The following is a 26,146-nucleotide window of genomic DNA, read 5'->3' on the forward strand; positions in this document are numbered from 1 at the left end:
TGCAATTCCATAGCTTCTCCAATCATATGAATAGATGTATTAGCAGAAGTACTTGCTCCTCCTTGTGTTAAAGTTCCTGTCTTTAAAAACAAGAATCCATGGGTATTTTTTCAATAATATTCAAATTCCAATATTTGTCAGAACTATAATAAAAACAAATAGAATTGTGTTGTAAAGGTAACTTTAGTATGAAAAACAATAAGATTATAAATAAGAAATGCCGAATAATATAAAAGTAAATGAATAATGCAAAATAGTAAAAAAAAGACTGCAACACACAAAAGTAAATATGAATTGTAACAATACTTGTAAGAAAAGTACTAAACCGTATCAAATAATGTAAAAGCAATTGTAATAAGAATGATTTGATAAAATGTTCAGTAACAAAAATTAAACAGTTCGAAATAAATCAGATATTAATTGTAAAAGTAGTTAAAAGAGTAAGAAGAATTCTTTTTTTTTTAAAGTCGCCTCGCCTCCCTATATACGGGAATAAAAAGGCGTTAGCTGATTTTTTTTTTTTTTTCCGAGGGCCCGGTCCCAAGAAATTTACTCGTAAATACCTTTCCAAATTTTTTTTAAAGTTCATACATTAACATAAATATTAATAATTAATTATGGCATAATCATAAAGAGTATTAGTATACTTATGTATACAGTGTGGCATGTTGACTATCAATCTAGTTATCAATCACTGGACTAATGAAATGCTGTAGCATGTCGAAGTTTCTTCAGGCAAACATCATTAAATTAATTTGTGCTGATTTTCATTGACATATCCCATTCTGATCACCAAATATATTTATAATATTATTATAAGTACTTACGAGTGAATGCAGACTTTTTCTCCTGTGTGCTGGTAGTTTTCCCCTCCTTTTGTACATCCCGGAGATCTTTGTAGGCTTGAGGTGGATGACTCACTATCTGTTTCGTCACAAACACCCTCAATAAGAGATTTCTTAATACCAAAATTAAACAAAGTGCCTTGTCTCTTATTCATATTAATTTTAACTCTGTATTCCTATTACTTTTAAAAAAATCACGGCACTCCGGTTTTAGAACGAGCGCTTATACACCGCAATACGAAATTGCGAAGAAAGTATTCCATATTAATAGATTTGAGAACCGGATACCGATTACCTTGATCATCAATTTCAGTGGGAAAATTTTCTTTATACTTCCTTGCTGATTGGTCACTGATATTTGCAATACACGTTATTTCGTTCAGTTTTGAGAACACCCGCCCATTGCTGTAATCGTCTTGCAGGCAATTTTTATGATCGGTCATAAACAGCGGTATTCTCTTCCCCCGATTGTTGAAAGATTTCAACGTGTGAAAATTAACAATAATTCATGAATACTTCCATGTTTAAAAATATGCTGCTTGGTCACTGACATTTGCTAGACAGATGTCATTTCCTTCAGTTTTGAGAACAGAAGATATGACACCAATTGTTGTAAAGGGCTTGCAGGCAATTTCTATGACCGGTCATAAACAGCGTTATTCCCTTTCCCAAATGTTGAAACGTTTCGATGTGTGAAAATTAACCGATACACAGATGTTATTAGGTGTTCTGGGTCTGAGCTTTTCGACATATTCACGAATATTATTCTCCTCAGAATATTTTTACTAAAATATTTATTCATGAAAAATGCTTAGAAAACTAAAATGACAACTTTCAGAACTTCTCGCGGAACACCTATTCACCTTCCGCGGAACACTAGCGTTCCGCGGAACACAGTTTGAGAAACCCTACCTTAGATGTTATGGCCAAACAGAAATTCTACAATAATTCCACTCAACCAAGTTTAGTATTCTGAAACGAGCTCTCAGTTTAGTAGGCTGAGTAAAACGAAGAAAAAAAAAAACTACTCTAAAATTTTGATTGCATAAACATAACTAAAGAACAATCACCAACAATAGTATTTTCACTATAGAAAAAAAAAATCGTAAAAGAGTGAAAATAAAATTCGAAACACTACCACAAATTAGAATATAAAAAGTAGCCGGGGTCGATGCGGTTCCGTTAAAATATATAAATCTGATCCAACAGAGTTTTGAGTATGGACGAGCTACCAATTTTCAAAGTAACATTGTTTTTGCTTTTAATTATTATTATTATTATTGGTTCGATTATAAGGCTTCATTATAGTTTAATAAACATGCTGGTAAATGAAACCACTTGTCACAATACAGCATATTATTTTATGCACACATTTCACAATCAGTCTACAATACAGTTTTAATTTGCCTCCATATTTCACTTTAATTAATTTTAATTTTTTGGAACAAACTGTGTTCACTGCACACCTGTATAAACTCTTTGAAAATGGATAACACACATTTTCGTTTTGCTTCATCCTTTTTTTTTTTTTTTTAATCCCAACACAACGGATGGACATGAGCAAAATATTGCGAAGAAAGAGAGAAACAGAAGAATGAATAAAAAATAAACAAGAAAGAATAAACCTAAAAAACAAGACCCACTTGGAGAAAGCGAGCAATGTGAAATCAGTCCTAATCAAGCTAATTACTTTCCTCTGTGAGGCAGAGATTTTTAGCGAGCTCAGACACTAAACATCAAATCTGGCATTTTTCAATGATTGAATATATTTTCGGCGAACCTTTTTTAGTTTGTTGACAAAGTTCTCTGCTTGGAAAGGCCTGGGTTCAAATCCAGTTTAGAACGCCAGGAATCTTTTCCACTCAATCTAAGAAAATCAAGAATATTTGTCCAGTGATCGGTCTTAAGAGCCCTAGGTGCCATTGATGATAATGATGCAATGAATAGATTGGTGATGGTATGCGGTTAATAGATGTAAAATAACGATTAAAAAGTAATAAGATGAGATTATAAGTTGGGCACCCCTTGTACATGACATATCAACGCAACCGCATGAAACTCTGAGACGAAAAGGTTAACATGTAATGATGAGAACCGGGGTCAGTAATAACTGAAGAAGCTAAAGGTAGAATAGGTGTGTGCGATTTAGAAATGGTGATAATCGAAAAGTCAGATATGAGCAACTCGATATTAAGACCAACGTATGTCTATCTAGTTAGTCTGAAAGACTTGCCTTTATCTGCATGCGATTGCTTTCTGTTTGCTTCATTTATCATAGTTATCTTTTAAAGTGATGGGATGGACATAGATTATACGGTCATGGATTCTTTACTAGAACCTCCGTAGCTAAGTCAGTATATAGACGAAGCCCTTTGGTCGGAAAGAGGTTCGATTCTCGTCAGTGACGTGAGAAACCCTTATCTGGTCTCTTTCGACTCACCTTTAGCCGGTCTCCTACGGTAGGGTTTTTTTCACCCAGAAAGTCGGGTTTTTCGTCCCCCAGAACAGACAAACCGGCCCGTGAACACCTACAGACATAGGACACATCAGGAGGCATAGGGCCAACCACCTTATCCTTAATACGGTAGCGGTTAAATGTAGAAAAATCCTCGACACAGCATGGTAAAAAAGAGGAGGGAAGGAATAAGAAGAAGGATTCTTTACTAGGTGCTACTCATGGAAATTTTCAGTTAACTCCTCTGCAAATCATTCTTGGCAGTACTCATTTCTCATACTATTACTACCACCAGACTTCCTTCAAGCACTCCTGGTAGAATAGTGACTGCAAAGAGACCCGGAAACTTCCTATATGTAGGAGTTTAGTTTCCAGGAAATATAAATGTTAGCTGTATATCTCTAGAAACGGGAAAATTTTGGGTATCTCCATGATATCCTGCGTAACTAACAAAGCATTCATTTTACTTTTATTTATTTTTGTTTGGTTGGTTTTCCAGTTGAATATGAAGAAATAACCTCTACAGGGATTTTTATTTATTTTTTTTTTGAGTCAAAATATGGTTTTTGATAACTTGAAAACTCTATAAGTGGTGGTGATATTATTCCAGGTTTTGTAACCTAACTGTTCTAGCATAGCACCGCAAAGGCTTGCTTGGCTTTTCCTCTAAGGATGTGTGAATTTCCCCAACTTGACGCCTTGTCTACAGTGATTGCCCCAAGATAACATCGTCCAGTGTGATGATTAAATGCCTTTTCACCGGAGAATATGTCCAGGGCTAGTAACAGATTCACCGATAAGGTTAGTAGTCCAGTTATAGGGAGACTACTAAAATTTGGGGATTTAGACAATACAAACAAAGTAGTATAGGTGAGACTTGTGTGCAATAGATTTTGCAACCGCTGGTATCTGAGATTGATATAAATAAATAATAATAATAATAAAAGAATCAGACTTTACAGACTACCGGAGTACACCCAAATTGATCATCAGAAATCATTATTTTAGAACTTTCAAGTGTAGAGTAATTATACTGAAAATTGTTCATTGCATATTTGATAAAAGGCACAGGTAAGTACCAAACCTATTCATATCCCATTTGAATTAGTTATGCAGTGTTGTTCAGTCATAAGGGAAATTGCCAACACTCCAATATTTTCTCCGGTCTATCAGGCATATGCAGGTCAGTGCTATGATCCCCTGAAGGAACTTGATGCCAGCCATATTTAAAACCAGATATGAAAGAGTAGACAGATTCAAGGAAAGTGTTAGCGTTAGAGGGATGTAATTTATACTTTCCGATCACTAGCTTCTACTATGCTCACTTCTTTATATGTGATCATCATGTATGGGTAGTTTATATTTTATTTTTGATAATTATCAGTGGAGATAGATTGTAGAGAGCGAGCCTCCTGTGATGAGTCCTTGTAGATGGCACTTTATAATGATTTGTTTATTAGCATACTTTGTCGTAAACTATAGCAAATGACAAATACTCATCCGAAATTATATAGCTATATAGCTATAGCTACTGCCGACTGACTTGATGATGTTCACAGCGACGCAACTCAGCAAAGGTGGATGAATTTCTAGTTACAAGATTGTATCAGGTTAATTTGAAAATTTATATATCAACTTACAATAAAAAAAAAAAAATAGATGCGCGGAATGTTAAAAAATATACTTAAAGGTATGAAAAAGGAAAACAAATACCTTAATGCAAATTATTTTATTCTTTAATTATTTTATACGTAGAGCCATAAACTCTACATTTACTTGAATGTTGAAAGACCGGGTTCGAATTCTAGTGAATTATACTCTTCTGCCCTAATTATATAAATAAAAACATATGAAAAACAGAAATGGTGTATTAAATATATACACAAACATTTTAAGAAAAATGCCAAATATTTGAGCAATTATTCATATAATTACTTTATGATTTTATTTACAATATTATTTATAACAAAATAATTCATTTCACTTTAAATTACTTATTATAAATGTATGCTTTTGCTATATAGATAAGGCCGGTTTATATGTATAGAACGCTATGGAATTAATTCTACTTGGAAACATTTCGATTGAAATATCGATCTTAACTTGCTGAGAAGATAGTTGATTTTAAACAGATTTTACAGTGACGCATCATCATTATTATTATTTGAATTATAAATAATAGGAAACAGAAATCCTTTTACCATTGCTCTTTGTCGCAAACTATAGAAAATGACAAATTCTTATCCTAAATTACATAGCAAGTGTTGACTGACTTGTATGATAACTAAAAGGTTTTCATAACAAAAGAAATGCTGGTATTTATTGATATTCGTTTTTAAAAGTAAAGATATTATTTTCTTTGTAAGCATATTTGTTATTATTTTATTAATTTATCACATTAAATCGATATTATTTATATATATATTATTTCTGGGAAAACTCCCATGTTACTCCTCTTTATAAACTATTATAATTACAGCTATTTTGCCTGCTTCAGTTTAGGAGTACCCCTGTTTAAATGTCATTGGCTATTTACTCATGGATTCTTAGGGCATTATGAGTGAGATGTACTAAAAAGTATATGTAGCCTAAGGAATAGAAAATTGCACATACCTTTTTCTGGGTGTTGGGGCTTTTCCTCAGTCTGCGATGTCGAAAACTGCAGAGTGTGTGTGTGGGGGGGGTAGGCAGTTTGGTAGAATAAGTTAGAAAAACCCGGGTTTTTTCTCGTAATATATAGAAACATATACTTTTATATAGGGTGGGGAAAAAAGTGAAAGGGTTAATTTTTTAAAATAGGAAGGGGGAAGGGGAAAGGTGGTTGACGGGGTGTGGACCGTTTCGACTATTCGTGGTCGTCATCTGAACACATTGGGAAAGTGGAAGCTATGTCAGGTCGGGTGAGTGCTTCTGCTTTAGAGGTGTTTGTGTTGTCTCCTATTGGTCGGGGTTGTGACCTCAATTTTATGTTGTGAAGCTTCCAAACCTTGTAGGGCCTGTGTACGTTGATAGAGTTCGCGTCACACTTTATAGCTATTGTTTCATTGTCTTGTCTGTCTATTATGATGGCCTTGTCTATCTGCGGGGTGTGTTTTTGTTCGAGGGCGTGAACAGCTATTTCCGTTTTTCCTGTGTTTTGTATACGATTTTTCTTTTTGATGTTGCGTTTTTTAGTGTTTAAATGTTCTGGAATAGGGATGTTACAGTCACGGAAGTGTTCTTGTAGTCTTGCCCATAAAGACCTGATGGTGGAACCTGTGTAGGTGATGTCACAGTCTTTTTGGCAGGGAAATTTATAGACTACATTGTGCTGTTCAAATATTTCTTTTTGTGTGTGAGGTTTGGTGGATTTTAGGAGGTTTGCCAGTTTTTGGCTTGTGGTGAATACCAGTTTGTAGTCAGTATGTTTGAAGATGTATTTATAGGCTTTGTATGTGTTTTGGGTGAATGGTAGTTTGATAATTTTTTGTGTAGGGAAGTTCGTTTTGGTACTTGGGTTGTTTTGGCGGTTTTTTGCTGTCTTATTTGCGTAGTTAATCAGTTGTGTAGGATAGTTGCGATTTATAGAAATAGTCTAAACGCTGAAATAAAAAAACTAACACAGATCTTCTTAATTATTATATTCATTTCAAATCCTTTATGTTCTTGTATATTTTGAAGGAAAATATCACATTCAACAACTTTTTGTTGCTATGTTTTTTATATATTTTATGTGTTCTCTCCGTGTTTTTTCTGGTATTTTGCTTCTCTTTTAATCAAGTTACTTCCAGGATAGTATAGCCAGATTTTTTACTTGTCTGCTACCTCTCCTGGCATAGAATATAAAAATATCTATTATCGGTGGAAGAATAATATTCAAAAATGAAGAAACTTGAGATTGTTAGCATTTAAGAATGGGTGAGCAGAAGCATGGTCATTTAAGCAGAATACAGTACGAAGGAACATGACTGTAGCACTTAAAAAATGGGTGAGAAGAGTTAATGCAGCATGGCCACTCAGAAACAATTGGCGATGAATGCTAATGTCATGTTGGACCACTAAAGCAGTATATACATATACATACATATATACATACATATGACAAATTATAAAAATAAGCTAATGCTTTCGTTACATGAGTTTTTTAACGTGTTATTCTTAATTAATATGATGAGAAAACAGTTCAGTTTTGAACCGTTCCGGAAAAAGTAATTGACATCAACGTAAGAAGCGTCAACGAAAGAAGTGGAAAAGAATAAACCGCCGCAATGGTATACATAGAAAAAGATAAAGAGTACTAAATGGTGTGAAAAATATATTTCAATATTAGTTTTAAATATTATTGTAGTCATAAAATTTCATTATATTTTAAAATAAAATAATACTTACACATAACTTATATATATTAATTTCTTTTTACTCTATATATAAGTATATTTTCGATAAGGTAAGGCAAAAAAAAGTGACTTACACAATGGGTTATGATGTCATCATTTCCCTACAAGGTAATACAAATTTTCAAATCAGCTGCCTTGTATACTTGAATATATAATATATAATATATATAATAGTCACTATATAATATTTACATACTGTACTCAACAAATTATGTATAATCCTGCTTTCTATTAAACCTTACAAGCCCTTTCTGTCAATTGGAGTCCAAGAAGGAGAAGTCAATAATAAGCATAAGAATTTTGTTAAAATAACATTGATATCTATAAAATATTACTTGTTACATTAATTTCATTTACTAAATAGCAAAGCAATTTTGGAGAAGTCTTTTATTATTCAAACACAAATAATTATAAAGGAATTTAATTTTTTTGACATATGAATTACAATAAATTAATGTCTCGCACTCATTACAATTATTCCTGATGCATTAACCTCTCTCTCACAGTTATTATCCCAATTATTTTCATTTCCTTCATTGTTTACTGTTGAGTGTACAAAAGAGAGCTACTCTTATTAATTAAATATTTTTTAATATTATCATTATTAAAATGTTTATGCGCTGCAAGATTTGATAATAATCAACAACACACTATTAAAAAAAGTAAGTATGTAATCTGTACATCCCTCACAATTAATTAAAATAAATTAAAATAAAATAAAGAGCTAAGGGTTAGATAATACATTAACTTCTTACAAAGACCGCACATGTCCCCCTCCCCCCAAGTTAGTTCAGTCCCTTCACTAAGGGTCATTTTGCACAGGGGAAAAAACAGTCACCATCTAAAACTTAACTACAGGCGGCAGTAATAAATTGCTAAATAAAAGAAAAGCTACAATTTCAAATTATGATATTTAACATTTTAATAGAAAATGGGAGAAATTGACTTTTTTTATTAATGATTTATATGACATGCTGTGTATTGCGAGTCATGCTATTTTATACCCTCATCATCATACGTATCAAGGATTTAGGCCTAGTATGGCCTGTTCCGGCCTTAGAAGTCATCGTTGAATCGTTTAAGAGGACGTCCTGGTTTTCTTTTTCCTAATGGCTTGTACTTTAAGGCTTGTTTTGGTAATCTTTCTGTTTTCATTCTTTGAACGTGTTCCATTCATTTATGTTTATATTTTTTATTTTTTTCAGTTACTGGTTCTTGGTTTAATTCTTTCATAATATCTTCGTTTCTTTTGTGATCAAATAGGGTATACTTCGCAGTTTTTCTCATGAACTTCATTTCTGCTGTTGTTAATCTTTGTTTGTCTTTTTGTTTTATTGTCCAGATTTCGCTTCCATACATTAAGACCGGTAGGGCTAATGTATTGTATACTTTTAGCCTGGTTTGTTTTTGAACTAGGTTTGGTTTAAATATAGAGTTAATTACTCCTGTTATTTTTAAATATTTTGCAATTTTTATGTTTATATCTTTTTCATTTTCATAAGTGATCATACATCCTAGGTAGTTAAATGAATTCACCTGTTCTAAGATCTTGTTATCTATTACTATTTTAGTTCTTGCTGGATCTTGTCCTTTAAAGGCCATAGTTTTTGATTTTTCCGTTGATATTATCATACCATAATCTTTGGATATCTCATTTAGATTTAAAATAGCTTTCTGTAAGTTATCTTCAGAATTTGTAATTATTATTTGGTCGTCTGCAAAGAGGAGAGTATTTAAGTTAACTGTAGGTGAAAGTTTAATTCCTTGATGTAAATTTTTCCTCCATTTTATTATAATTTCATTTAAGTAGATATTAAAAAGAGTTGCTGAGAGGGGACATCCCTGTCGGACTCCTTGGTTTATCTCTCTTGTATATGATAGCTCGTGATTTAATCTTATTTGTATTTGATTATTTTCATATATACTTGTGACAGCTTTTGGGATATTATTTGGTATTTGTCTTTCTTTTAATATGCTAAATAATATGTTTCTTTCAACTTTTTCAAAGTCAATAAATGCAATATGTGTTTCTAAATTGTATTCTCTTCTTTTCTCTATTATTAATTTTAGGCAGAAGGCTGGGTCTATACATGATCGTCCTTTTCTAAATCCATTTTGTACCTCTAGAATAAAGTTTTCTGAATATTTCATTAGTTTGTTATTTAAGATTCTGCTATATATTTTGTAACATGAATTTAGTATACTGATACCTCTATAGTTTTTAGGGTCATCTCTATTACCTTTCTTAAAGATAGGAATCACAATTGCTTTTTTCCATTCTATTGGGGGGGGGGGATACCAGTTGAGTAAATTTTATTTAAAAATAATAAGAGTCTTCCTTTGAATCTTGTTCCTGCGTATTTATATAGTTCTGAACCTATCTTATCTTCTCCAGGTGATTTTCCGTTTCTTGTTTCTTTCAGGCTGATTTCTAATTCTTCTTCAGTTATTTCCTTTTATTTTCGTTAATTGTTTGCCAGTTGTCTTTTTAAAATATTTGTCTGTCCACAATTCTGTGTAGTAATTTAGATATTCTTCTAATTTCAATTCAGTGTTTAATTTTATGTTTTCTTTGGTATCTGCATTTAGGTGTTTCAAAATCTTATATACATTGGGTCTTAATTTATATAAACCATGTTCTAAATTAGAAACAAATTTATTCCATGATTCTCTGTCTTTTTCTGACTTCTCTTTTAGCTATGGCTCTTATTCTTTTATATTCTATTTCATCTTCTAATCTTTTACTGCTTAATCATTTGTGATAGGCTTCTTTTTTCTTTTTGATTATTTCTTTTATTGTATCATCCCAGATCTTCAGTTTTTTTCTTTTATTGAATTTTTTGGTCTTTCCTAAGCTTTCATTTGCTGCTGCATTTAGTATCGTTTTTATATTAAGCCATTCTATTTCTATTTCTTCATTTTGTTTTATTTTATCTAGATACTGGTTAATTCTTTGTTCATATAGCCATTGTACATTTGTGTCATTCAATAGTCTAGTTTTATAAACAAATGTTTCAATTTTTCTTTCTGTTCTTGTTACTTGTAGCCATTTAGGTGGTAATCTTAATTTTATTTTAACAAGGAAGTGGTCACTGCTTATTTCATATCCTCTGTGAACTCTAACATCTAGTGAACATTTTGATGTCTTTTCATTTAATATGAAGTAATCTAATATTGATTTACATCCTCTTGCTGCCCAAGTATATTTATGTATGTCTTTATGTTTATAGAAGGAATTCATTATTTTTAGGTTATTATAAACTACAAAGTCAATCAATTTTTTACCATTTCTGTTTAGAGTGTGTTCTCCATGTATTCCTATATTATTATTAATTTTCGTGTTTCCAATTCTTGCATTTAAGTCTCCTGCTAAAATTATGTAATCATTTTTATTTATTTTATTATATATGTTTTGTAGCTGATTATAAAAATCAATATTATCCTGTTCTCTTCCTTCTCCTGGGGCATATAAACCAATTATTGTTAAATAGCCTCTATCTATTTTTATTCTAGCTTCTATTATTCTTTCATTCCATAATTTATAATGTTTTAACTGTTTTGAAAGGGAGTTATGAATCCAAATCATGACTCCTGCTTGTGCTCTTTGGTCTCTGTCGACTCCACTGTATATCACATTAAAATTTTCAGTTCTCATAGTTCCTTTTAATTTCTTTTTTGTTTCAGTGATTACTGCTATTTTAAAATTTCTTTCATTTAATAACTGGTCTAATTCTATTTCTTTATATGCTATTCCTCTTACATTCCAGTTTGCTATGTGTATTATATTTTGTCGTTTCCATTTTCGTTTTCCCTTTTCCATTCCAGGGTCGTTTCCCATAGATTCAATCCAATTATCTTTTTCTGTCAGCTTATAAGTATGGTTATGTTCTCCATGTCAGGGGACTAGCCTGACGATGGAAGAATTCAGTGGTAGGGCTGCTACCTTAAGGCTTCTGAACTCGCCTTCTTCCGAATTTAAACCCATAGGAGGAATAGGGTATATTGAAGGGGAAAGGGTAGATTATAGAAGAAATATAGTAAGGTTTATAGAGAGGACATAGTTGTAAGGCCAGAAATGAAAAGACCCCATGGCCCTCGAGTACTCAAATAGCACAAGGGTCATAAAGTAAGAAGAGTTGGCTGATAAGGCCTTGTAGGAAAGATTAAAGTAAGTGGGTCTTCCTCAAAGTAGAAGAAGGAGAGGATAGATCCAGCTAGGGGTCCATGGGAGTGCCGCTTCCCATACAATCAAGATGATTGCCCCTTATGGGCAATTTTATACCATCCCTAAAATGACCACACGTACAGTCATAATTCTATACTAACCATATTGCCTACAGTATTTTTTTAATTTTATCTATATAAATTTTTAGTAAATAGTATGATTATAAAAGAGTTATACGTATTGTGTTCTCCGAAGTTTATTTTGCACTTGGTTAGACTCTAATAAATTTAATTTAATCCTTTATCTAACGTTTCCGCCTGAAAATTTCTTCAGGACTGAGGTAAGGTGGTACATCCCTTGGGAACTCGTAGCAAAGGTGGACCAAGCTCTCATCCCTCCTCGTCTCAGTATCTCCCATAATGCAAAGCAGATATCTGCGGACATGTTTATTGCTATGCATTAAGGGAAGAGCCTTGCTTTGCATTATGGGAGATAATGCGAAAAGGAGTGATGAGAGCTTGGTCCACCTTTGCTACGAGTTCCCAAGGGATGTACCACCTTACCATAGTCCTCAAGATATTTTCATCATCATCAATTTCTTGAAATGTACCCTCAAGGGGTGTACAGAATATGATAGTACTACATGAAAAATTTACATCATTACTAACTTCCTATCCACGATTTTCCTCCAAATCAGTCTGTTACTTGTCAAGACTCCAACATTATCAGATCTTATATATCTATCGTCTAAGGCACTTTGTACCGTATCAATCCACCTATATCTTGGTCTTCCTCTGGATCGTTTTCCTTCCAACCTGGCAGAGAACACTTATTTTGCTAATCTTTCCTCGCCCATTCTGTTTAAGTGACCATACCACCTGAGATTAGTTCTGCTAATGCATTCCTGGATGCCGGCAATGTCAAGTTCCTTCCTAATATCCTCGTTTTTAATATGATATTGCCATTGATGCCACCTGTTCACGCCTATAATCTTTCTCAGGACTCTCATATCTGCGGTCTCTAGTCTTTGGTCAAGTGTTTTACTTCTGACCCAGCTCTCAGATCCATAAGTTAAAACTGGTTTGAACACTGTCTTGTACACAGCTAATTTAGTGTTCCGACTAATTTCTCTCTTGTTGACTTCCTACCATACCAGCTTTGTTGATTCTGTTGTCTATTTCCATATTTAATTTACCATCTTCAGTAAAAATCTGCCTAAGTAGCTGAAATGTTTCACTTGCTCCACAGGTTCCCCGTTCACAACACAATTGACATTTTCAACAATTCTACCTATTTTCATTGTCGTTGTCTTTTTAATGCTGACCTTCATACCATATCTATTACAACAGTTATTCAATTTAGTCAGGGTTCTTGCAAACTTGTAGTGGATTTATTTAGAAGTGTAACATCGTCCGCATAAAGCAAAGAGCTGACATTAACATTTCCAATTCTGATATCGTGTTTAATACCATTTTCCTTCATAATGTGATCCATATAGATAATGAATAACAGACGGATAATGTACATCCTTGTCTCACACCAGATTTAGCATTAAACGATCTTCCAGTACTTCCTTCAATTCTAACTGCTGACTTATAACTCAAATACAGACTAAGTATTGCTTGATATAATGCCCCATTGACACCATATAACTGCAGCGTATTGAATAGCTTCTCTCTTGGCACCTTGTCATCTGCCTTTTCCAGATCGACAAAACTTAAATATAGATCTTTGTTATATTCCCATGCTTTCTCAACTATTTGTCGTAAAGTGAAGATTCTGATCCTGACAGCCTCTATTTGACCTGAATCCAGCTTGTTCTTCACCGAGCTTTTCTTCCACAATTCTTCTCATCCGTTTCTCAGGTATGCTTGCGTAGATCTTTCCAGGAACACTCCGTAGAGAAATACTGAATGTGAGAATTACAAAGATTCTCACATTCAGTTTTATTTCCCTTTTTATATATGGGTACTATTAGAGCTCTACTCCAATCATTGGGAATTCGTCCCTCTGTCCAGGCCCAGGCTTTCTGAACTATGCAGTGCAGCCACTGTAAGACTTTTATACCACCATACTTCAGCATTTCTGGTCGAATATCATCTACTTCTGCTGCCTTTCCACATTTCAAGCTTTTGATGGCTTTTTCTACTTCAAATATGGATATGTATTCCTGACTGTATGCCTGTTGAGTGTTTTTTACCACTGTGCTATCACTGCTTGTTTCATTTAGCAATTTTTCGAAGTAATTACTCCATACTTCAAGGATATCTTTTTCTCCTGTTTTCATGTAACCTTTATCATCTCTAAGTACTTTTACAGTACTCCTCTTTCCTCCATTTCTAAGCTTCTTCAACAACCTCCAGAATATCTTACAACTTCTTGATATTTATTTTCTATGTTCTTGCCAAAGTCCTCTCATGACTTTTGTTTAACTAGTTTTACACAGTGTTTAGCTTTCTTACATTTGTCTCTGTGTTCTCTAAGAGCAAAAGCTGACTTATTTGCCAGGAACTTTTGATTTGCTTTCTTCTTTTCCTTCACTGCCTCTTTAACTTCTTGTGTCCACCATGGAGTTCTGATTTTTCTATCCTTGCACACAACCTCACCACATGCCTCTCTGGCTGAATCAATCAGGGTTTTCTTTAAGGCTTGCCACTGAATCTCCAAGGTTTGGTTCCTGTTCTCAAAGCCTTTCATTTTTTCTTCAATAATCTTTGTGTAATTTAGTCTACAGTTCACATCTGAGAGCTGCTCAACTTTTATTCGCTTTAAAACTTTCTTACATGTTATTTGAAGATATTTTCATGCTTGGATAAAGGATTAAATTAAATTTATTTTAGTTTTGTATTCTCCTTTCGCTTTCTCTTTTTCCTGTTATTATTATTCGTTTATATCATTTTTATTCTAACTAGTATTTATATTATCAATTGTAAATACTTACATTATCTTTCATATCATCTTACAGAAGCGAAACACGCTTCTGTCTTTATAAATATCTTTGCAGGACGCATTTCCGGTTTGTGCGGAAACACGTAGTATGAGAGCCAATCCAGACCTCCAGGCTTTGTTCGTGGAAGAAAATGTGTCACAGTGTTTCTTCAGCTAGCTGCAAATAGTCTGAATATTACTGGGAACTATATAAGGAAAAAAAAAAAAAAGATTTAAATCGAAATCATCAGAGTTCAAACTACCGAATTTTTTGTCTTTCAGATATTCTATTATTTATTAACTGAAATAGAATTAAGATCCACTAACACAAAAAACCTATATAAATTATCCTTTGAACTAAATGAAATTCATTTATTAAATTTAGTTTCAAATTTAAACTTGAATGAATTTAAGAAGCAAGATTAAAGTAAGAAAACGATGATTTAGTAATGAATGAAAAATGTAAACGAGCCAGCCAGGATTCGAACCTGGAATCTTCTGATCCGTAGTCAGACGCGTTATCCGTTGCGCCACTGGCCCGCTGTGATGCGACATTATTCCGATAATATTTTATTAGTATTAATGTTGTATAAAAGTTAACATATAATGTAATATGTGGAGAGAGGCTTGTGTGACTTTTTTAATTTATATGCTTTTATTTGTATTGTTTAATGTATATACTTTTAAATTATACTTTATATATATATAAAAAGTATAAGTAAATGTATCACTAAATATATGGAAACCTATTGAAAATTACTCACATTCCTCTTTTTATTCCATATTGTGTTTGTTCTTTGTAACAGCTTCGATTTATCCACTGTAATGCTATTAGCATTAGTATTATTAATATTTTTCCCGAGCCCCCAACTTGCATGTTAAAAGAAACTACGTTTTTTTTCTTAAATATCTATAAAAGCATATACAAATTAAAAATATAATAATCCTCTCACATTTTAAAACTATTCAAAGAAAGGATAATAAACAGCCATTATTATTTTATAGCTAAGTAGCAAAACAAGATGAAAAAATATAAAAATGTTACTGCATAAATAATACGATTTTTTAAAAAAACCTACGCTAGATTGAAATAGAATATTCATAAAGAAAATAATTTAAAACGCTTCATTGGCATTGAGAACTTTTTGGTTAAGGAAAGAATAATAAATATCCATTAGCATTTTATATTCTTTTATAGTTAAGAGGTAAAACAAAAGTTGTTTGTGTTCAAAATTTCCAAAATTCAGGAGGTAAGTGTGTATAAAAATACAATAATCCATTTTCAAAGTAGTGAACCAAATGCTGTATGCTCGTATATTCTGGGTCAATTTAATTTTTTTTTTTTTTAGTTAAAAGACTGGTTTTGCTTTTTGACTATAAAATAATAATGACAATATTATTCTTTTAAATATATTAAGTTTAAAGCCATAATTATTTGGCTATAGAATAATATCATCATCATCATCATCAAATTCCTGCCATGTACCCTCAAGGGGTGTACAGGATATGACAGTACTACATGAAAAAATTACATCATTACTAACTTCCTATCTACAATTTTCCTCCAAATCAGTCTGTTACTTGTCAAGACTCCAATATTATCAGATCTTATATTTCTATCGTCTAAGGCACTTTGTACCGTATCAATCCACCTATATCTTGGTCTTCCTCTGGGTCGTTTTCGTGCCAACATGGCAGGGAACACTTGTTTTGCTAATCTTTCCTCTCCCATTCAATTTAAGTGAATTGAATGGGAGATTAGACTGAGATTAGCTCTGCTAACGCATTCCTGGATGCTGACAATGTCAAGTTCTTTCCTAATATCCTCATTTTTAATATGATACTGCCATTGATGCCATCTGTTCACGCCTCTACTCTTTCTCAGGACTCTGATATCTGCGGTCTCTAGTCTTTGGTCAAGTGTTTTACTTCTGACCCAGCTCTCAGATCCATAAGTTAAAACTGGTTTGAACTGGTTTAAAACTGTCTTGTATACAGCTAATTTAGTGTTCCGACTAATTTCTCTTTTATTCCATATGAATTTATTCAATTGACTTCCCACCATACCAGCTTTGCTGATTTTGTTGTCTATTTCTTTATTTAATTTACCATCTTGTAAAAATCGTGCCTAAGTAGCTGAAATGTTTTACTTGTTCCACAGGTTCCCCGTTCACAACACAATTGACATTTTCAACAATTCTACCTATTTTCATTGTCTTTGTCTTTTTAATGCTGACCTTCATACTATATCTATTACAACAGCTATTCAAATTAGTCAGAGAATCTTGCAGACTTGTAGCGGATTTATTTAGAAGTATAACATCATCTGCATAAAGCAAAGAGCTGACATTAACATCTCCAATTTTGATATCAGGTTTAATACCACTTTCCTTCATAATGTGATCCATATAGATAATGAATAACAGAGGGGATAATGTACATCCTTGTCTCAGACCAGATTTAACATTAAACCTCTTCCTGTACTTCCTTCAATTCTAACTGCTGACTTACAACTCAAATAAAGACTAAGTATTGCTTGATATAATGCCCCATTGACACCATATAACTGCAGCTTATTGAATAGCTTCTCTCTTCGCACCTTGTCATATGCCTTTCCCAAATCGACAAAACTTAAATACAGATCTTTGTAATATTCCCATGCTTTCTCGACTATTTGTCGTAAAGTGAAGATCTGATCCTGACAGCCTTTATTTGGCCTGAATCCAGCTTGTTCTTCACCAAGCTTTTCTTCCACAATTCTTCTCAACCGTTTCTCAAGTATACTGGCATAAATCTTGCCCAGAACACTCAGTAGAGAAATACCTCTGTAATTCTCACATTCTGTTGTATTTCCCTTTTTATATATGGGTACTATGAGAGCTCTACTCCAATCATCGGGAATTCGTCCCTCTCTCTAGGCTTTCTGAACTATGCAGTGCAGCCACTGTAAGACTTTTATACCACCATACTTCGCCATTTCTGGTCGAATATCATCTACTCCTGCTGCCTTTCCACATTTCAAGCCTTTGATGGCTTTTTCTACTTCAAGTATGGATATGTATTCCTGACTGCATGCCTGGTCAGTGTTTGTTATCACTATGCTGTCATCACTGCTTGTTTCATTTAGCAGTTTTTCAAAGTAATTACTCCATACTTGAAGGATATCTGTTTCTCCTGTTTTCATGTCACCTTTATCATCTCTAACTCCTTTTACAGCACTCTTTCCTCCATTCCTAAGCTTCTTCAACAACCTCCAGAATATTTTGCCACCTTCTTGATATTTATTTTCTATATTCTTGCCAAAGTCCTCCCATGACTTTTGTTTAGCTAGTTTTACACACTGTTTAGCTTTCTTACATTTGTCTCTGTGTTCTGTAAGAGTAAATGCTGACTTATTTGCCAGGAACTTTTGATATGTTTTCTTCTTTTCCTTCACTGCCTCTTTAACTTCCTGTGTCCACCAGGGAGTTCTGATTTTTCTATCCTTGCAGACAACCTCACCACATGCCTCTCTGGCAGAATCAATCAATGCTTTCTTCAGAGTTTGCCACTGATTTTCCAAGATTTGATTCCCGTTCTCAAACTCTTTCATTTTCTTTTCAATAATCTTTCTGTATTTTAGTCTACAGTTCACATCTGAGAGCTGCTCAACTTTAATTCGCTTTAAAACTTTCTTACATGTTTTTCTTTTCAATATGAAATTCAATTTTATACTGCTCAAGACTGAATAGTGATCACTTCCAATTTCAAATCCTCTATACACTCTGGTGTCCTGCACCAGAGAGAAAACATCACTATCAACAATAACATAGTCAATGAGACTTTTCTTATTCCTAGCCTCTTCTCTCCATGTGAATTTGTTCACATTTTTATGTTGGAACATGGTGTTAGTAATAACCAGTCCATGTCCTGAGCCGAATTTCAACAAATATTTGCCTTTATTATTAGCTTTGCTCTTTTCTCCAAATTTTCACAAAATATTTTTTTATGTCTCACAATCATTTCCTACTCTGCTATTTAGATCCCCAACAAGGACCAACTTTTCCTTTTTCATTGTGTCAGTTGCTTTTTCTAACGCGTCAAAAAATTCCTCCACTTCTACCTCAGTAGAAGTGGAGGAATATTCTTTTGTGGGACCATATCCTTTTGTGGGACCATAGGCACAAATAAGTCTCATTGTCCAGTTCCCCATTCTCTTATTTGCCCACATTACTCTACTTGAGACTGAGTGCGATTCAAGAAGATTAGCCTCGTATTTTGTGTTGAATACTATGGCTACTCCTTCTTTTCCTTGATTGTCATTGCCTGAATATATCATTTTGTATTTATTGCTCAGAAAGATCTCACCAGTTTTGGTCTTTTTTGTTTCAGTCACCCCTATTATGCGATCTGGTAATTATCTAATTCCTCAGCTAGCTCCATTTCTTTGCCATTCAGGCTTCTTACGTTGATAGTACCGATCTTTAACTCTGGTGATGTTGAGTTGGGGTTTGTTTTCAGATTTGTTCCAGTAGCTGACGTTTCGCTGTTCGTCCTGGTTCCCTGGCGAAAACAACGGGGGCCTTGTTTAAGCGGGCGACGCCCCAGCCGGCATGAAATTTTGTCATATTGTACCATCATTTTTTATTTTGGTTTAACCAATAATAATACAATTTGGTCGGCTAAATCCCAAATTTCCAGCCCATCCTCGTTCGTTCAGTATCAAAGTAGATGCCCAACAGGGTGCACCACGAGAAGGTGAGGATTGGACATTAGGTCAGAAGCCCTGGTCGGTTCTCCACATTCCTTTAAAGGCTATGTGGAGGTCTCCTCTCAGTTATACAGCTTTGACCCTTAAGCACCATAGAATAATATGGATACTTTTATCATTTAACAGTTTTTGATAAGACTATTGAGCTCTTCATTTATACTTTAAATATTCAATATATTATTTCTGTCTCTCTCTCTCGCTTGTATAGACACTCGGGAGGTCGCATTAATCGGATAGATCAATCGACCGTGAGATGAGGTGATTAATTCATTCAATCCAATACAATACCCTTGGAGGTAATGGATGGCAATGCTATAGCCAATGAAGTTCTAACTGAGGTCAGGCTATTGCTGTTACCCTCCTGCCGTGATCAGAGCTTTAATAGCTCAATAACACCTTATCCCTACACTGTCCTCTACAGATACAGATAACGGGGAAGATGAAAAGCATTCTTGCTTCGCCCCTTGAAGCCAGTCCTTATAAGGACTATAAGGGAGGTCGCATCTGATCTGACAGATAAATGCTAATTGTTAACATGAATATTCTTTAACCTATTTATTGTATTGTATAGGTTGAAGGTCATGAGTAGCTGTGCATTCATATTCATATGTTACAAGTGATATTCCGCACTTTTTTTTTTTTTTTTTGTTTTGCTGTCAGTTTGGTTTAACACATGTTATGTAAAGGTTTATGATGTTCGACAGTAAATGTTATCTGAGAGATACCGCGACCTCCGATGTCAGTATATAATAGTTTAGTTGTTTTTTATTATTTGTTCAATAATTTCTAGATTGTAACTGAAAATAAATAAACCATTATGTATTACTGAAATAGAGAGCCAAACGCTTATTTTTGTCATACATATCCTCTAGGATAGTGCTTCCCAAACTTATGGATGCCAAGACCCCCTTTGGAAAAATTAAAATATTTCACGGCCCCCATCAAAAAAAAAAAAAAAAAAAAAAAAAAAAAAAAAAAATCGTATTATAATATTTATTATATTTTTGCGTTTGTAATATTTTTTGTGTACCAGTGGAGATTGAACTGCCCACTCAGTCTCCAAAAGTTAGATAGGGCTAAATGGCCTCGCCTACTCCCCGTATACGGGAATAAAAAAGGCGTTAGCTGATTAGCTGAAGTTCGGCGGAAGCAAGTCTAAGCAGTGCGATACCGCGCAACTCTTTGCAAAGGTGTGGCAAGCTCAAAGGGAATGCCTCAGTATTTTCCATATATGTAAAGCACATCTCCTAGAGCAGCGCTTTCCAAACTGTGGGCCGTAAGTTTTGTTCAGGGGGGCCGTGAAATAATGAAAACAAATTTAAAATGTTTTAAGACTAAGTAGTTTTTTTTGTCTTAAAAGAAACGTATTTAATTTTTATTATTTCTTTTTTGTTCTTTTCTATATTTTAATGGAAAAAAATCACACATTGGTGTTGGTTCACAAATTTTGCTTCTTGTGTATTTCGGCGCCTAATGAATATTAGTAAATTTCATTTCAAAGGTATTGATAAGAAAAACAAGGCTATAACTAATAACGGGGAAGATGAAAAGCATTCTTGCTTCGCCCCTTGAAGCCAGTCCTTATAAGGACTATAAGGGAGGTCGCATCTGATCTGACAGATAAATGCTAATTGTTAACATGAATATTCTTTAACCTATTTATTGTATTGTATAGGTTGAAGGTCATGAGTAGCTGTGCATTCATATTCATATGTTACAAGTGATATTCCGCACTTTTTTTTTTTTTTTTTTGTTTTGCTGTCAGTTTGGTTTAACACATGTTATGTAAAGGTTTATGATGTTCGACAGTAAATGTTATCTGAGAGATACCGCGACCTCCGATGTCAGTATATAATAGTTTAGTTGTTTTTTATTATTTGTTCAATAATTTCTAGATTGTAACTGAAAATAAATAAACCATTATGTATTACTGAAATAGAGAGCCAAACGCTTATTTTTGTCATACATATCCTCTAGGATAGTGCTTCCCAAACTTATGGATGCCAAGACCCCCTTTGGAAAAATTAAAATATTTCACGGCCCCCATCAAAAAAAAAAAAAAAAAAAAAAAAAAAAATCGTATTATAATATTTATTATATTTTTGCGTTTGTAATATTTTTTGTGTTTCTTATCAATACCTTTGAAATGAAATTTACTAATATTCATTAGGCGCCGAAATACACAAGAAGCAAAATTTGTGAACCAACACCAATGTGTGATTTTTTTCCATTAAAATATAGAAAAGAACAAAAAAGAAATAATAAAAATTAAATACGTTTCTTTTAAGACAAAAAAAACTACTTAGTCTTAAAACATTTTAAATTTGTTTTCATTATTTCACGGCCCCCCTGAACAAAACTTACGGCCCACAGTTTGGAAAGCGCTGCTCTAGGAGATGTGCTTTACATATATGGAAAATACTGAGGCATTCCCTTTGAGCTTGCCACACCTTTGCAAAGAGTTGCGCGGTATCGCACTGCTTAGACTTGCTTCCGCCGAACTTCAGCTAATCAGCTAACGCCTTTTTTATTCCCGTATACGGGGAGTAGGCGAGGCCATTTAGCCCTATCTAACTTTTGGAGACTGAGTGGGCAGTTCAATCTCCACTGGTACCAATCAGATATAGATGGCCCAAGGCTATAACTAATTAAGTGGTACTCAGTGAAGAGAGACGGCTCAATTGTGCCGCCATCTCGTGGTCGCTAACCCTAACACAATATATTTAATGTCTGAAATAATGTGGGTTCTACGGTCGATTTTCTTGAGTTTACAGGACGAAAAACCCGAGTTTCCGGGAGGAAAAACCTGCTTGTCCGTGCCAGAGATCGACTAACTCGGGAACCGGTCGAAAAAAGGCTTAGAAAAATTTCCTCCAGTCTCCGACTAGACTCGAAACCAAGTCTTCCTTCGTGCCCCGCCGAACTTTTAGTTTCTATATTTTCGGCACGAAACTCTTGAAATAATGTTGGATTCAATATTTTTCATATATATGCTCTAGGAGATGTGTTTTACATTTATAGAACATACTAAGGAAAGTGGTATCTAGCTTGCCCCACCTTTACTATGAGTTGCCCAACGTTGCACTACTTATGCTTGTTCCGCCGAAACGTTTAGCTTCGGTCATGAGTAGCTGTGCATTCATGACCGAGTTACGAGTGATATTCCGCACTTTTTTTTGCTGTCAGTTTGGTTTAACACATGTTATGTAAAGATTTATGATGTTTGACAGTAAATGTTATCTGAGAGATACCGCGACCTCCGATGTCAGTATATAATTTCCAGATTGTAACTGAAAATAAATAAACCATCATGTATTACTGAAATAGAGAGCCAAAGGCTTATTTTTATCATACATATCCTCTAGGACAGCGCTTCCCAAACTGTGGGCCACGGCTCCCTTGGGGGCCGTACATTTTGTTGAGGGGAGCGGTGAAATACTGAAAACAACTTTAAAATGTTTTAAAACAGTAGATTATTTTAATCTTAAAAGAAACTTATGTAATTTTTATCATTCATTGTTTCTTTTTTTTCCTTTTTTATATTTTAATGGAAAAAATCACACATTGGTGTTGGTTCACGAATTTTGCTTCTTGAGTATTTGCGATTAATGAATATTAGTAAATATATGCTTATTCATATAAATTTCATTTCAAAGGTATTGATAAGAAACAAAAAAAATTACAAACGCAAAATCTTGAATATAAATACAACAAATATTATAATAATATATGTCTATATTACGATTTTTTTTTTCGATGTGGGCGGTGAAATATTTTAATTTTTCCAAACGTGACCTTGGCAACCATGTTTGGGAAGCACTGCTCTAGGAGATGTGCTTTACATTTATGGAAAATACTGAGGCATTTTCCATAGGGAAATACTGAAGGGAAAATACTGAGATATTTGCCCTTGAGCTTGCCCCACCTTTGCAACGAGTTGCCCAGTGTGTCACTACTTATGCTTGAGTCCGCCGAGCTTTTAGTTTCTATAATTTCGGCACGAAACTCTTGAAATAATATTGAAATAATGTTGGATTCAATATTTATCATACATATTTCTATCATACATATCCTCTAGGAGATGTGTTTTACATTTATGGAAAATATTAAGGAGAAGTATCGATCTTGCTCCACCTTTGCTGCGAGTTGGCCAACGTTGCACTACTTATGCTTCTTCCGCCGAAACGTTTAGTTTCTCTATATATATATATATATATATATATATATATGGCACGAAACTCTTGTAGTTTTTATATTCGGCTATGAAATAATGTTGGATTTAATATTTACTTAATTCATACTATCATGAATTATATTTGTAGTGTGTGTTCTTTATTGTTTTTCGCATTTTAGCACATACTAGTAATGAATGTTATCTCTCAGATATATCGTGGTCTACGTTACAAAATTACCACCGCGACCTACCGAGTGTTCACACGCGACGTCGCGAGTCTTAAACATTTCACTACAAATTAAGCGAATATTGAATCCAACATTATTTCATAGCCGAATATAGAAACTACAAGAGTTTCGTGCCGAATATATAGAAACTAAAAGTTTTGGGGGGTGCAAGCATAGTGCCATACTGGGCAACACGTTCCAAAGGTGGGGCAAGCTCCAGGGAACTGCCTCAGTATTTTCCAATAAATGTAAAGCACATCTGGAGCAGCGCTTACCAAACTGTGGGCGATACATTTTGTTGAGGGGGGGGGGGCGTGAAATAATGAAAACAAATTTAAAATGTTTGAAGACCAAGTAGATTTTTTTTATCTTAAAAGAAGCGTATTTAATTTTCATTATTTTTTTTTTTTGTTATTATTTATATTTTAATAAAAAAAAAAATCGCACATTGGTGGGGGTTCACAAATTTTGCTTCTTGCGTATTTCGGCGCTTAATGAATATTAGTAAATATATGCTTATTCATATAAGTTTCATTTCAAAGCAGAAATCTAAGAATTGCAGTTTCAAATATTTCACCTGATATTGGTGTAGCAGTATTGAAACATCCATCACATTAAATTGTTATCAAACTTCTTTTATGTTTTTCATTCTTTCTTTATTTCTAATCGTTTTACGTTTCATGTGCTTGTACTGAAATGTACAATAACAATATATCTATCTATATAAAAATATGAGATAATGTGGCATGTCAAATATGTATGCAAGATGCTAAAAATGTAATATTTGCATTTGATTTTTGCGATATTCGCTGTGTATGTTTTGTCTTGAAAATATAAATACAATAAATATTATAATAATATATGTCTATATTACGATTTTTTTTTGAGGCTGGGGGCGTGAAATATTTTAATTTTTCCAAAGGGGGACCTGACGGGAAGCACTGTCCTAGAGGATATGTACGATAGAAAAATGTTTGAAAAATATTGAATTCAACATTATTTGAATATTATTTCAAGAGTTTCGTGCGGAAAATATAGAAACTAAAAGTTTCGACGGACGCAAGCATAAGTAGTAGCATAATAGGCAACTCGGAGCAAAGGTGGAGCAAGCTCCAGATCCTTCCCTAGTATTTTCATTAATGTAAAGCCATCTCCTAGAGGACAGGTATGATAAATAAGCCTTTGGCTCTCTATTTCTGTAATACATGATGGTTTATATATTTTCAGTTACAATGTAGAAATTATTGAACAAAGAATAAAAAAAACAATTAAACTATTTAACACATAACATGTGTTAAACCAAACTAACAGAAAAAAAAAAAAGTGCGGAATATCATCCATAACATATGAATGCACAGCTACTCGTGATCTTCAACCTATACAATAGATAGGTTAAAGAATATTCATGTTAACCACCCGAGTGTTAAAGAACGCGAATTAAAAAAATTTTTCTTTACTGTGGAAGAAATTGTAATAAAATCACCTTTGAAAAATTGGGCTCAGCCAAATGCATTGTCTACAGCACTTTCACGTAAGCAGTCACTGGCTACTTTTCCTTGCGATGAGAAATTCTTTTTTTTTTACAAATAATTAACAGCGGTGTTGTTTGTACCGCCTAGTACACAAATTTTTGTTCTGAGTTCGAATCCCAACTAGGAAGATTGAAATCACTCATTGATTTATATTTAATTTTAACGTAAAAATAAAATAGTATCTACAGTTATTTTGCATTTTTAAATTTTTATTCTAGAATTTTATTAAATAACTTCAGTTTTGAAATAAATTTTACACTTGCAATAATATTTATTAGAAAAGTTTTATTTTTTAAAAATTATTTAAACTATTTCAAGAAAATAGGATGTATACGAAGATACATGAATGAACAGTGAAAATTTGTTATAATCAGTGACACTTTCGCTTATTTTTGTAAATTCAATTTGGTACATAATAAACAAACACGCGGATTAATTTTTTTTTTTATTTATCAGTACAAGCTACTTATTATATTATATATATTATATATTATATTATTATTTTTTTATTTATCAGTACAAGCTGCTTATTATAATATAATATATTATATTATAAAAAGACAAAATACCTTATAGTCCTTATAAGGACTGGTTAAAGGGGCGAAGCAAGAATGCTTTTCATCTTCCCCGTTATCTCTACAGGCCAGTGTAGGGATAAGGTGTTATTGAGCGATTAAAGCTCTGATCATGGAAG

The 26,146-nt window shown here is 33.4% G+C and overlaps 1 non-coding gene across 1 annotated transcript; it reads right to left on the bottom strand.

Annotated features, from left to right (window-relative positions):
- Positions 1-15,236: 15,236 nt before the first annotated feature.
- TRNAR-ACG (transfer RNA arginine (anticodon ACG)) lies at positions 15,237-15,309 on the bottom strand. The gene has a single exon. It is a non-coding gene; the product is annotated as a tRNA-Arg (tRNA).
- Positions 15,310-26,146: the final 10,837 nt, after the last annotated feature.

Source organism: Typopeltis vanoorti, chromosome 7, assembly GCF_054136105.1.
Source record: "Typopeltis vanoorti isolate ZY-2024b chromosome 7, IOZ_Tvanoo_1.0, whole genome shotgun sequence".
Classification (NCBI taxonomy): domain Eukaryota; kingdom Metazoa; phylum Arthropoda; class Arachnida; order Uropygi; family Thelyphonidae; genus Typopeltis; species Typopeltis vanoorti.